The sequence below is a fragment of the Callospermophilus lateralis genome, chromosome 5 (assembly GCF_048772815.1).
Source record: "Callospermophilus lateralis isolate mCalLat2 chromosome 5, mCalLat2.hap1, whole genome shotgun sequence".
Classification (NCBI taxonomy): Eukaryota; Metazoa; Chordata; class Mammalia; order Rodentia; family Sciuridae; genus Callospermophilus; species Callospermophilus lateralis.
Window position 1 is genome coordinate 10897293 of NC_135309.1, and position 12471 is coordinate 10909763.

The 12471-nt window shown below is 36.4% G+C and overlaps 1 pseudogene; it reads right to left on the bottom strand.

Moving 5' to 3' along the window:
- Positions 1-303: 303 nt before the first annotated feature.
- On the bottom strand, positions 304-1210 carry LOC143641729 (olfactory receptor 14C36-like; annotated as a pseudogene).
- Between the last annotated feature and the right edge of the window lie 11261 nt (positions 1211-12471).

Sequence of the window (12471 nt, forward strand, 5' to 3'; positions counted from 1 at the left end):
TGGGTTGATTTTTTAAAATACATGACCACAAATGATTTCAGCAAATATACTTAATTATATTTAATCATTAATAGATGCATTGATGAAATTACACATTCTCTAATAGCTCCATGTAAATGATATGGTAAGAAACAGAAAAATAACTTATGATAACTCAGCTTCTAATAATGTAATAGAAAGGTAGACAATGTAACTTGTAAAGCATAAATATGCAGAGTATTGTATCTAATTAAGAACCAAGATCAATGAAATTAGCATGATGCTGAAACGTTATCTTTATTATTTCCCTGAAAATAACTGCCTTTACATTACTCTCCTCACAGCTTCCTTTACCTGTTTATTCCTGAGACTGTAGATAGAGGATTCAGGAAGGGAGGAATCATGGTGTAAAAGGCAGAGAGAACCATGTACTTGAGGGTGTCAGAGGTTGCTGAGCACCTCAGGTACACACCTGAGCCAGAACTGAGGAAGATGGACACCACGAGGATGTGAGGGGTGCAGGTGGAGAAGGCCTTCCCTGGGGCTCTGGTGGGAAATTTCAGCACAGCAGAAAATATGTGAATGTATGACATGGCAATAAAAAGGAAGCAGCCACCACAAATGACCACAGCAGAGACAAGAATAAGGACCACATTACTGGTGGTGTCAGAGCAGGAGAGCCTCAGCAGAGAGGGGACATCACAGAAGAACTGGTGGACCACGTTTGACTGGCAGAAGGACAGCTGGAATGTGTTCCCAGTGTGCACACCTGCATACAGCAGACCACTGAGCAGGAAAGCCAGGGTCACGCGGACATAAAACTGGCAGTTCATGATGAGGGGTACTGGAGGGGCTGGCAGATAGCAACATAGCGGTCCCAGGCCATGATGGAGAGAATCAAAATCTCTACATATTCACAAAAAAGGACCAAGAAGATCTGCGTTGCACAACCAGTAACTGAAATGACCCAGTTGATAGTGAGAGAGTTGACAAAGGCATTGGGGACAGTGATGGAAATGAAGCACATGTCCAAAATTGACAGGTTCCTGAGGAAGAAGTACATGGGTGTGTGCAGGTTCTGGTCAACAGTGGTGACAGTGACAATGAGAAGGTTCCCTAACAAGGTACCCAGGTAGGTCATTGGGAATACTGTGAAATAGAGAAAACTCAGATTCCAGCCTTCAGGAGAGCCAAGAAGGAGAAATTCAGTTACCATGGTGGAATTGGCCATTTGATGCAAAATCTTGTTGCCTAATAATATAAATAGATGTGAGAGAGAGGAAGAAAAAAATAACTAATACAATTATTTTACATATTCACGTCCAGATTGTTTTCTTGTATTTTGCATTAGCTTTTCCCACAGAGGAAAGGTCACTCTTTTTCTCTGACATTTTTAAACATTATTAAGCATAGTGCAACTCCCAGTGCAGGAGTGGAGGTCTGCAGCCCAAGATCTGTGTGTGACCTTCAGAGCTTTTCCTCAGCTCCTCATCAGACCTCCTCTGACCTCCTGAGACTCCCATGCAGAGTACTAGCAAGCATTGGTCACCTTCTTTCCTGTTTGAGACCTGTGTGACAGTGCGTTCTTTAATGCTCTGTAATTTAGTTACCTCACTGTCTTCCATAAATGAAAGTTCACCACTTTTTTGCCTTTGTATACACACTAAATATTTCAAATTATAATTTATAAATATTTCTGTAGGTATGGTTTCAGAGACTTTATCATCATGAACATAAAAAACTCAGACATACTCACCAGACCTGTTTCAGCTCCCCCAGGGACTATTTTTTTTCCAGTAGATCAGTGTAAGGTCTTTAGATACTGACATTCTACAAAACATCTACTTTTTACCTTAATATATTTTTACTCATTCCTCAGCACCATAAAGTTGAAGATTCCTTTGACTACATAATAATTGTTCCTTTTCTTTTTGACACTTCCCCTTATATACCAATCTTCTTAAAGTTATCATAAGTGTACAGAAAGTTACTGACTGCATACCCTAAAAAGAATGTTTTGCTCATAGTTATAACACTCCTGTAACACCTCAGACTGGTTCAATCCTTTGTCACCAAAATCATTATCTCCTCAGTCCTCTGCAACCTGAGTCCATTTCAGCACCTTGCCAGGTTAACCACACTCACCCTTGGAAAAGAGACTTTCCTGCTGAGCCTGCCTTGCTGCTCCGAAAATGTGTGTGTTCCCCAAGGTCATTGGTGGGTGTCCAGTCTTGTGAACATTACTGTTTATTTCACAGTGTTGGTGAAGTTCAAGGGGTCCTACTTAATCTACCTGAAATCTTTTGCTAGCCCCATCCCCCATTCCTCCGTGACACAAAACTGAACTCAAACTTCAGTGACCTCCTTGTTCACAGCATACCCTGGATCTTGGTGACCGAGCCTCTTTTCTACCAAGACATATTGATTTAGTTTTCCCCATTACTATATACTGCTCTTTAAAGAGGCTAAAATGCAACTTTTTCTCCAAATCCCTTTCTTAGCCTCTAATTTTTCTTATACATTTCTGTTAGTGTTAGAAGTCAACATGTTATTTTACTTTTTAGTAGATCTATATATACTAGTCAACCAAATCACTGGTATAAATTCCTTGATTTTTGAATGTTGTATCATTCATCTTTTTATTCTCTTAGTAGCAAGTAAGTGACTTCATGCATAGTAGTTAATAAAAAATGCAATGTAGCACAATTGACTAACTGCTAACATGAACTAAGATTCTTTATTCCACTAATTTACAAGTGAGTACTTTCTAAATCAGTGGTGCCCATTCTTCACTTCTGTAAGAAATACAGTGTGTGTTCATTTGAAATAACATATCCCCACTTCTGTGCAGAAAGATTTTTTCAAAGCAGGCAATCTTGACAAATATTTACTAAGGATTTATAATATGGCAAAATCTGATGCAGATACTGAGTTTTAGTAAAAGATTGTTTTTTAAAAAAACATTATTTCAGTACTGTGGAGGAAAAAATAAAATGATACATATATAAAAATTCAAATTAATATGAAAACATCTGAATATGATATATGATGAGACTAATAAGGAAACCTGCCAGACTTTTACCCTTTAACCTGGATTCCAGGAGCTACAGGAGCTCCTGTTGATCACCTCAGGACATCTTGTAAAATACAATTGGACATTAAGATGGGTTCAAATCTAGAAGGTGCATAAAACTACAAAGACATTTTCTTTCTTTATTATTGTTTTCTACACTAAGGCAAATACTGCCTTTCCATCTCCAATAGAACTTATCAAATTCTCCACAAACCAGTTTGAGTTACATTAATTACTTGATGCCCTCCTTTGTGTGATTTAGGTATGGTTTCAAAAATTCTTCTTAATTTGAATTTCTTTTTTCATGTATCAGTCTTCAAAAACTTCCATTTATGGAGCATCATTCCAAAGTCATGTATAAATACAATAAAATAAATGTACAAAGCACCACCTAATTTTTACAGAGAGCCTCAGATAATTTCAGTAGATTCTAAAGATAGGATGACTTTTTGAACCTGGATTTTTAAAATAAAAGTATGGCTTAGATTGCATAGATTGGCCTTAATATTTTGGTGTGATTCAATTCTACATTCTCATTTAAGGGGCAAAAATGCTTATAGAGGATTCTCTCATAATGACAATAAGTTGAAGATATGAATAACAGAAAGTGTTGGTAGACTTGAGAGTCAGCACAATGTTTGTGAGGAGAACTAGCATGTTTTAACTCCAGGAACATGAAGAGGGACTGCCCAGGTGCTTTCTCTGTAACTGGTAAAAGCTGAGAATTTTCTCTTTTTAATTTCTCTTGATAATGTTTCAAATAATGAATTACATAATGAATAGAGCACTTCAAAACTGCAAATATTACTTGGTTTGGAAGACACAAGAATAAATTATTTTCTAAATTATATTTTCCATATTAGGAATTATTGATTAGTGTTCTTATAAGGCATTAAAAATTCTGAGGCACATATATTCTGAAAATAAAAATATGTTTCCAAATGTTGCACAACATTATTTTATATTTATTCCACTGGAATCACACATCCTCATAGTCATACATAGCATATATTTAGTATAAAACTTAAGAGTACAATTGAAAACTTGGGCATAGTGGTGCATGCCTATAACTCCAGCAGCTCAGGAGGCTGAGACAGGAAGATTTCAAGTTCAAAGCTAGCCTCAGCAATTTTTCAAGACCCTGTCTCAGAATAAATGTTCAATAGGGCTTGGAAGTTGCTCAATGATTAAGCAGCCCTGGGTTCAATCCCTGATACCAAACAAACAAAGAATAAATAATTGAAAACATGTTTTGTGAACAAAAGAAATAAGATTAATATTCAAAATATTTCAAAGAATATTGCCTACTACATTAAATATTTTTCCCATAGTTATTGACTTAGGTGCATGTGTATCAGATATATAAAATCATTCCTATCTACCTATCTATCCTATACCATGTTTTGCATTTCATTCTTGTTGTCTTAATGTGAATGTTTTTATTAGTCTTCTATGGAATTTCTGTGCAGACTACTTTGGGCATTATCCAAGTGTACTAATAGTTAAAGTAATCTGAAGAAAAGAATTTTAAACCAACAAGAAGCAACACAAAGAACTATTACACACTTTACTTCCACACACCATGCAGATGTCCCCATGGTCTCTGTGTTTCTATTATAGTGGACGCAATCACAGCGAACATCATAATGCAGTTATAAGGACTCTCTGTGCTTTCTGTGTTCTTCTCAGAATTCACAAAGCTTTTCCTGGGCTAACTGACTCTTTGGATAAAATTGAAATTTGCAGAGCAGAATAATTATGAATCTTAGATGCATTTTGACTCTAAATGCCAAGTACTCACTCCTGAGTGTCACCTGTTCTCCATGATGTTGCAGTACCAAATCTCTCCTTGGCTTCACCCATCTACTGTGTCTGCAGCCAGGGTGGATCTGTCCAGTCAGCCAGGTGCCTTGTGGGATGTGGGGAGGTCAGTCACTACTGCTTTATGTGAGCATGGTACCAGGCCAGTGGGAGCAGGGCCCCTTGTAGCCCAGAGCTCAGGCTGCAGGACCAGCAGGAGGCCTGAGCCCACCACCAGGCAGTGGAACCTGCAGAGCCCAGGAGAGAGGACCTGGCCACATGCCAGTATGGACAGTGGATGACACATGGGAACTCCTCTGCTGGGCATTGACTTTAGTCGTTATTGAAAAACCAATGACACTGAGGAGAGAATGATGGTGCTCACTGGGTGTGTTTTCGTCTCTGCCCTCCTTCACCTCAGTGTCAGTTCCCAGTAGGTGTTTGTATGGATTAGTTAACATTAAGTGTGGTGGGCAGCTCTCACTCATTCACCAACCTGTAAGAGGAAAACATCTAAAACTACCTCCAGTTCAGCAGCAAAAGTTTCTTATCATTAAGATGAAATCCACATGATTTAAAATTAACCTTTGTAACAGTTTATGGTTCTCACGTCAGTGTGAGTTACCACACTGCATAATTGTACAATTTCCAGCTACATCTTTTCCAAAATAATTTTTACTTCAAAATGACCACCTAACCCATTACATATATTGTCCATATAATCCCTAATTGCAGTCACTGGAAACTAAATGTATTTTGTATTTTTGAATTTACATATTTGTGAAATTTCATATAAATAAAATCACTCAGTATATGATGTGTATTCTGGCTGAAGTGAGTATAACATCATTGAAATTAGTCCACCTTATAGCATGTATCATTTGATCATTTCTTAAAGATGAAAGAAAAACCATTATTTGCATATGGCAGAAATATTTTAATCAACATATCTATTGGTGGACATATGTTTTTCATTCTCTAGTATAATTTGACTGATTTGTTTGGTTACCTTATATTTTGTCGTATTTGACCTCTCTGGTAAACACTCTACACACTCTATGATTATGTTTAGAACCTGTTTTGGTGAGCTTTGCATTGCTGTGACAAAAATACCTGAACAAAAACAAAAAACAGCAGGCACTGTGGCACATGCATATCATCCCAACAGCTCCTGAGGCTGAGGCAGGAGAATTGTGAGTTCAAAGCCAGCCTCAGCAACAGCAAGGCACTTAGAAACTCAGTGAGGCCCTGTCCCTAACTAAAATACAAAATAGGGCTGGGGATATGCCTCAGTGGTTGAATGATCCTTATTTCACTACCCAGTACTGCAAAAAAAAAAAAAAATCCTTAGATGCTCTCAGCCACTTTCCTGATGTCTCTGTGAAATGCTTAGCATCTCTTTAGGTGCTGGTATCTATTACAATTACACCTTCCTTGGCCCTAGTTTCTTAAACAATCCCTTCAAATCTCTGATCCAATTTAGATTTTAACTCTACCAATATAAACAACTGCTTTATTATAATGCAATATATCTCTGGTATTAATATAAATATTCTAAAGTCTTTATAAAACTTAGAGAAGTTTGAATGTTCTGGCATAATATTCTCAGTCATAAATATTACTGTGAAACACACTCTAGAATAAGTTACTACATTTTCATGGTGGTTGCTAAACTCACATCAAATTTCTAACTATGTGTTGTTCTAAGTCTTTTGTCTTCTGAAGTTTTGATTTTATAAAGCACTCAAAACACACCATCACAATAAAGGATCTAACAAGTACTCTTAAATATTGTTTCCTTAAAGGGAAGAGTTAATATTTCAGAAGAGCTCTCTTTCCAATACATATCTTTCACATAATTTATGTTACTATAAAATCTATTTCTTTGTTTATGATTAATACACAAAGAAAATGTTTTTGCTAAATTCTGCAGAAATTTTATACCATTCTCATGCACCTGCAGAGTTTTGTGTTATTTGACACAAGATTTGAGATATCACAAATTCTTATACCAATGTTTCCTTTTTTTGTATCTATTGATACCAGATATTACGATATAAAACATCTTAAAACAGGTGTTAAATATCCAACATCTTTCATCAAGAGGGACACCTTTCAATAGAACACGTGTTTGCTTCTTAGTTTGAATCCATGCCACTTGTTGATTCTTGATTTTCCTTCTTGAGCTTTAGGAGTCTTGTTAAGGAAGTCCAGGACTAAGCTGATATGATAAAAATTTGGGCCTACTTTTGGAATGGAGTCAAACTAAAAAGCTTTTTCTCAGAAAAGAAACAAACAATAACATGAAGAAACATCCTACATAATGAGAGAAAATCTTTACAACGTGCAACTCAGGTACAGCGCTAATCTCCAGGATATATAAAGAACTCAAAAAACTTAACTCAAAAAAATGAGAGGAAAAAAAACCCCAAATAATCCAATCAACAAACGTGCTAAATAACTGAGCAGACACTGCACAGAAGAGGAAATACAATTGATCAACAAATATGTGAAAAATATTCAACCTCTGTAGCAATTAGAGAAATGTAAATTAAAACTCCTATCAGAATGGAAATCATCAAGAATACAACTAAGCATTGCGAGGAGGTGGGTGAAAAGGTACACTCATACATTGCAGGTGGGACTGCAAATTGGTGCAAACACTCTGGAAATCACTATCAAGATTCTTCAGAAAATTTAGAATGACAGAGTGGTTCTTTGTGCAAGCGGCCATATTATCTATATCAATAGATTATATTAGGTCCTTAGTACCATAACCACATTATTGTTTGGAGTATCAATGAGGTTGCTTATTCTGCAGTTACATTTCACAGTTACAATTTGCAATGTCAGGAGCTTTGTGCAGCTCTCCAGAAAGTCCATTGTCTGAAGTTACTATTAGGTGGGCAGCTCTGGGAGCACAGGAGCTTGATGAAACATTGTAGTTATCTAGCCAGCAAATTCTTCTATTCCCAGGAGCTATGTGCCTAAAATCAAGATTGAAACCCTCGTGAAGAGCATTACTCCACTGGCCAGGCATCCTTTGTCTTTAACATGGAAGTTTTCCTGCAGCCAGGCATTCTGCACCTTTGCACAGAAACTTCCTATCCACCAAGCATGCCACAGTCATGAAGTTAATCAGAGACCCAATCTCAAATGCAGAACTCCTACAAACCACCACTTGAGGACAATGTAGGCAAACAATTGTGACACAGCCACATCAATATTTATGGCAGCTCAATTCACAATAGCTAAACTATGGAACCAACCTAGGTGCCCTTCAACAGAATGTATAAATAAATGTGGTATATATAATTAGAATATTACTCAGCATTAAAGAAGAATGAAATTACAGCATTTGCAGGTAAATTGATGAAGCTGCAGAAAATCATGCTGATGGAAATAAGCCAGTTCATAAAAACCAAAGGCCCAATGTTTTCTCTGATACACAAATGCTGATCTGTAATAGTGGAAGGGGTAGGGAAAAATGGAGAAACTTTAAATTGGACAGAGGGGAGTTATGGTAGGAGATTGTGGGGTGGGAAGACAGTGGAATGAGGACATTATTATTCTATATACACGTGTGATTGCACCACACATGACTCTGCCTCATGTACAGCCAGAGGATGAGAAGTTGTGCTCCAATTATGTACAATGTGTCTAAGTGCCTTTTGCTACTATGTAAAACTAATTAATTAGGACAAATAAAATAATTACCATCTATAAAAAAGAACTGGTGTGTATAATTTAATTTCTTTCCAACTTTTTACATTAAATTTAAAATTAATTTAACTAGCCCTCTCGTCTATGTAAAATGTCCAATAGTACTCACTAGGATTCAGTAAGCTATAGTTATAGAGAAAATGCATATAAAGGTGGAGTGTACAGACTTTAACTGAGGTTCATTGAATGTCTTTCTATTCTAGCAGGGAACACTGGAGCAGTCAGAACCAGAAGCCATGGGACACAGTGTGGGGATGGTTGGATCCTGTTAAGCAATTCAAAGCTTCTTGCAGCAGTAGGTGCTGGGGTGCTCATCTGCTCCTACCACAAGAATTCTTTTGCCTAAAAACTTTAATAAGTGTATTCATCAATTAATCATATATGTTTATTATTTTGTATTTTCTTAGGTAATAAGTACATTTATATTTTTCTCCATATTTTCATATTAGTGTAATGGTGAAAAATAATTGGTTTTCAGAATTTGTAATTTAAAATCTTGATTGTGATATTATATAAATATTTTTTCTCATTGTGTTATATAAGTAATACTAGATAAACTTGTTCTTAAGAATATGTCAGTTATTATTGCTAATTATCAAAGTATATGCCAGTGAGGGCATAGAATACTTGGAGAGAAATATCTTGTGGGAGGTGATGAAAGACTGCTACAAGACAGGTGTGGTGGTGCAAGCCTGCAATCACAATGCCTAAGGAGGCTAAGGCAGGAGGATCAGAGGTATCAAGACAGAATTAGCAATGAAGCAAGGCCTGAAGCCACTTAACAAGTCTCTGGTCTAAGTAAAACACACAAAAAAGGGACTGGGGATGAGAACTTAAGTTCAATCTTTGGTTAAAAAAAAGAAGAAGAATGAAAATAATGATGATGATGATGATGATGATAATCATCATCATCATCATCATCATTATCATCATCATCATCATCAGAGAGTGCATACACTGCCATAAAGTTTTAGGGAACAAGTATAGACAGATGTATTTTAAGAAGTACAGTAACCTGAGGGAAATTTAAGAGTTTACCCAAGTAAGAAATTTAGGACAAAAAATAATGATCCACCATGTCATAATTTTGAGGCCTGGCACATTAGCGTAGATGTCACAGAAGTAAGATGTAGGAGGTAAACCATCAGGGCTGACCTGCAACTCATGCTTCAGGCTTTGTCCCCCATACTGAGCCACTCATTGACATAATAAAAGACTGTCAGTGGCCACTGCCAGAGAAGTACTGGGTGCTCTTCCTGGTGGATGGGTTTGACTGTAGGGATACAGGGTGTGGTAAACATGGCCCTATTTATTCATTGACAAGGAATTACTCTTCTCATGTGACAAATAGATTGGTTATAACTTCTTAGGATTTAATTATTGCATATATTCAAAGTAGTTAAATTGATACAGTTATGTACCACAGTGCTTAGAAATTTGCTTGACATTTCTCTGAATAATAGCACATTAAGGGAGTGTAAGTTTTTTTCAGATTTGATTGCTAAAATTTTCCTCTGTGATAGTACTTGATACAAATACTGCAATGTATTTCATGGATCTTTAATGCATGTCTCCACAAATGATTTCAACAAACATATTAAATTATATTTACTCATTAAAAGATACATTGATTAAATTACACATTGTATAAAGGATTCATGAAATAATAGGTAAATTTAAAAAATCAAATAATAAAAAATCTCATATTCAAATGAAGTGACATTAGAGTAGGCAGTTTAACTTGTGTCACCCAGATATGAAGAACATTTGACCGAATCTTGAATTTCACTCAGAGAAATTAGGATGATGCTTAAAGGCAGCATTATCATTTCCCTGAGAACAACAGTCTTTGCATTACTCTCCTCACAGCGTCCTTTACCTGCTTGTTCCTGAGACTGTATTGTTGTGTAATTGTCTGGATCTAGGAAAATAAAGGTTTTCAGGAACATTACTTGAGGAGTTAAAGTTCATTTCAGTTCCCTGGAATGTTTTCAGAAGACATGGTGACACTTCTCTTTAAATGTTTGATAGAACAATAGTGAATCCATGAGCTGCTGGAGTTTTCTTTACTGAAAACTGATTTTCCTGATTCAAGTTTATTGGTCATATTGATGTCCAGGTCTTATATTTTCTCATAATTCAGTTCTGGTATGTTATATTTGTCCCAAATTTAATGCTTTCTTGTAGATTTTCCAATATGTTGATATGTGTTTGTTGATAAGAGTTGCTAGTAGGCCTTACCATTTCTGTAGCATTAGTAAAAAGGTCTCCTTTTTATTTTCTAATATTTTATTCATTTGGAGCATTTTAATTGTTAGTATAACTAAAGATTTGTTACTTTTGTTTCTATTTTCACAAACAACCTTTTGTATCATTGATATTTTTATTGGTATTTTGTATTGATTTCTTATTTCTGAATCAATGTTTTATCTTTTTTTCCAACTGCTTTTAATATGTGTGGGTGTATTTTTATATTGTCGTGGTAAGGGTCTGCACTTAGACTTTCTGCTTCTTTGATGCAGGCATTTAGTGCAACACCTTCTACCATAGTAGTGCTTCATGAATGTCATAGGTTTTGCCTTGTATGGTTCTATTTTCATTAATAATCTTAGTAAAAGGGGTGTTTTCCAGTGGCTTCTAATGTCTCTCATTTAAAGTTAGCCTATTCTTGATTTTTAAAAAAGAAGTTTGATCTTCAGGACAAAGTCCATACATAAAATTTTTCCCAGTTTTAGAAGTGTGAAAGAATGATCAACCAACAGACTATGACCACATATAAAATGTCAGACATTTTCACACATAATACATGAAAGGTATACAGTTCAGGCAGCATCTAGGTCGGTTGATCTTGGGATTCACTTTTGCCAATATTTGATGGACAAGTTTGTGCATATGATATTGGACTAACTGTTGCTCTTGTCAGCAGTATGTGACTGCACTGATTTCTCTCAACTGTAGCTACAAGAGTTTGACAAACTGACCTGAAGTTTATGACTAGTCAATATCATTTTACATAATATGATTTTACTCTGTGTTCAGCAGCACAAAGTTGAAGATTCCTTTGACTATACAATAATTTTCTTTCCTCTTCTTGACACTTCATTTTATTCCTTTCTTTTCAATGGCATCACAAGTGTACAAAAAGATACTGCCTGTATATCTTAAAAGGAAGGTTTTGCTCATAGTTGTAGCACTTCTGCAGTAGCTGAGACAAGTTCATTCTCACATCACCGACATTGTCATTTCCTCTGTCCTCTGCAAATCTGCGTCCTCTTCAATAACTTGACAGGTTAACCACACTCACACTTAGAAATGTGACCTCCTGCTGAACCTGCCTTAGCTCCCCTGGAAATGTGTGTGTCTCCCATGGTCAGGGGTGGGTGGCCAGACACAGGTAGGCTGCTGTTAATTTCACAGTGTGGGTGATGTTCAAGGTGGCCTACTCCCTCTACCTGCAATCTGGGTCTTGCTACATCCCCCATCTCTCCCTGTCGCAAGCCTGAATCTCACTTCTGAGGGACCTCCTTGTTCACAATCTACCCTAGAAATTGTTGACAGAGCCCCTTTTCTACTGTGACATAATGATTTAAATTTACCCATTACTATGTAGTGGGCTTTAAAGAACAGTCAAATTCAAAAAATTCTCTGGAAACTGCTTTTCAATCTCAATTTTTTTCCACTCTTGTGTAGTGTTAGAAATCAGCTTGTTGTACTACCTTTCACTACGTCAGTAGGTATTCATCAGCCAAATCACTGGTGTAAATTTTTTTGATTTGGGACTTTGTATCTTAAACTTTATACCCTTTTAGGAGCAAGTGCATTACTTCCTGCACAATAGTTAAAGCCTGGTGGCTTTACTGACTGACCATTTCCCTGCTACTAATTTGCAAAGGAAT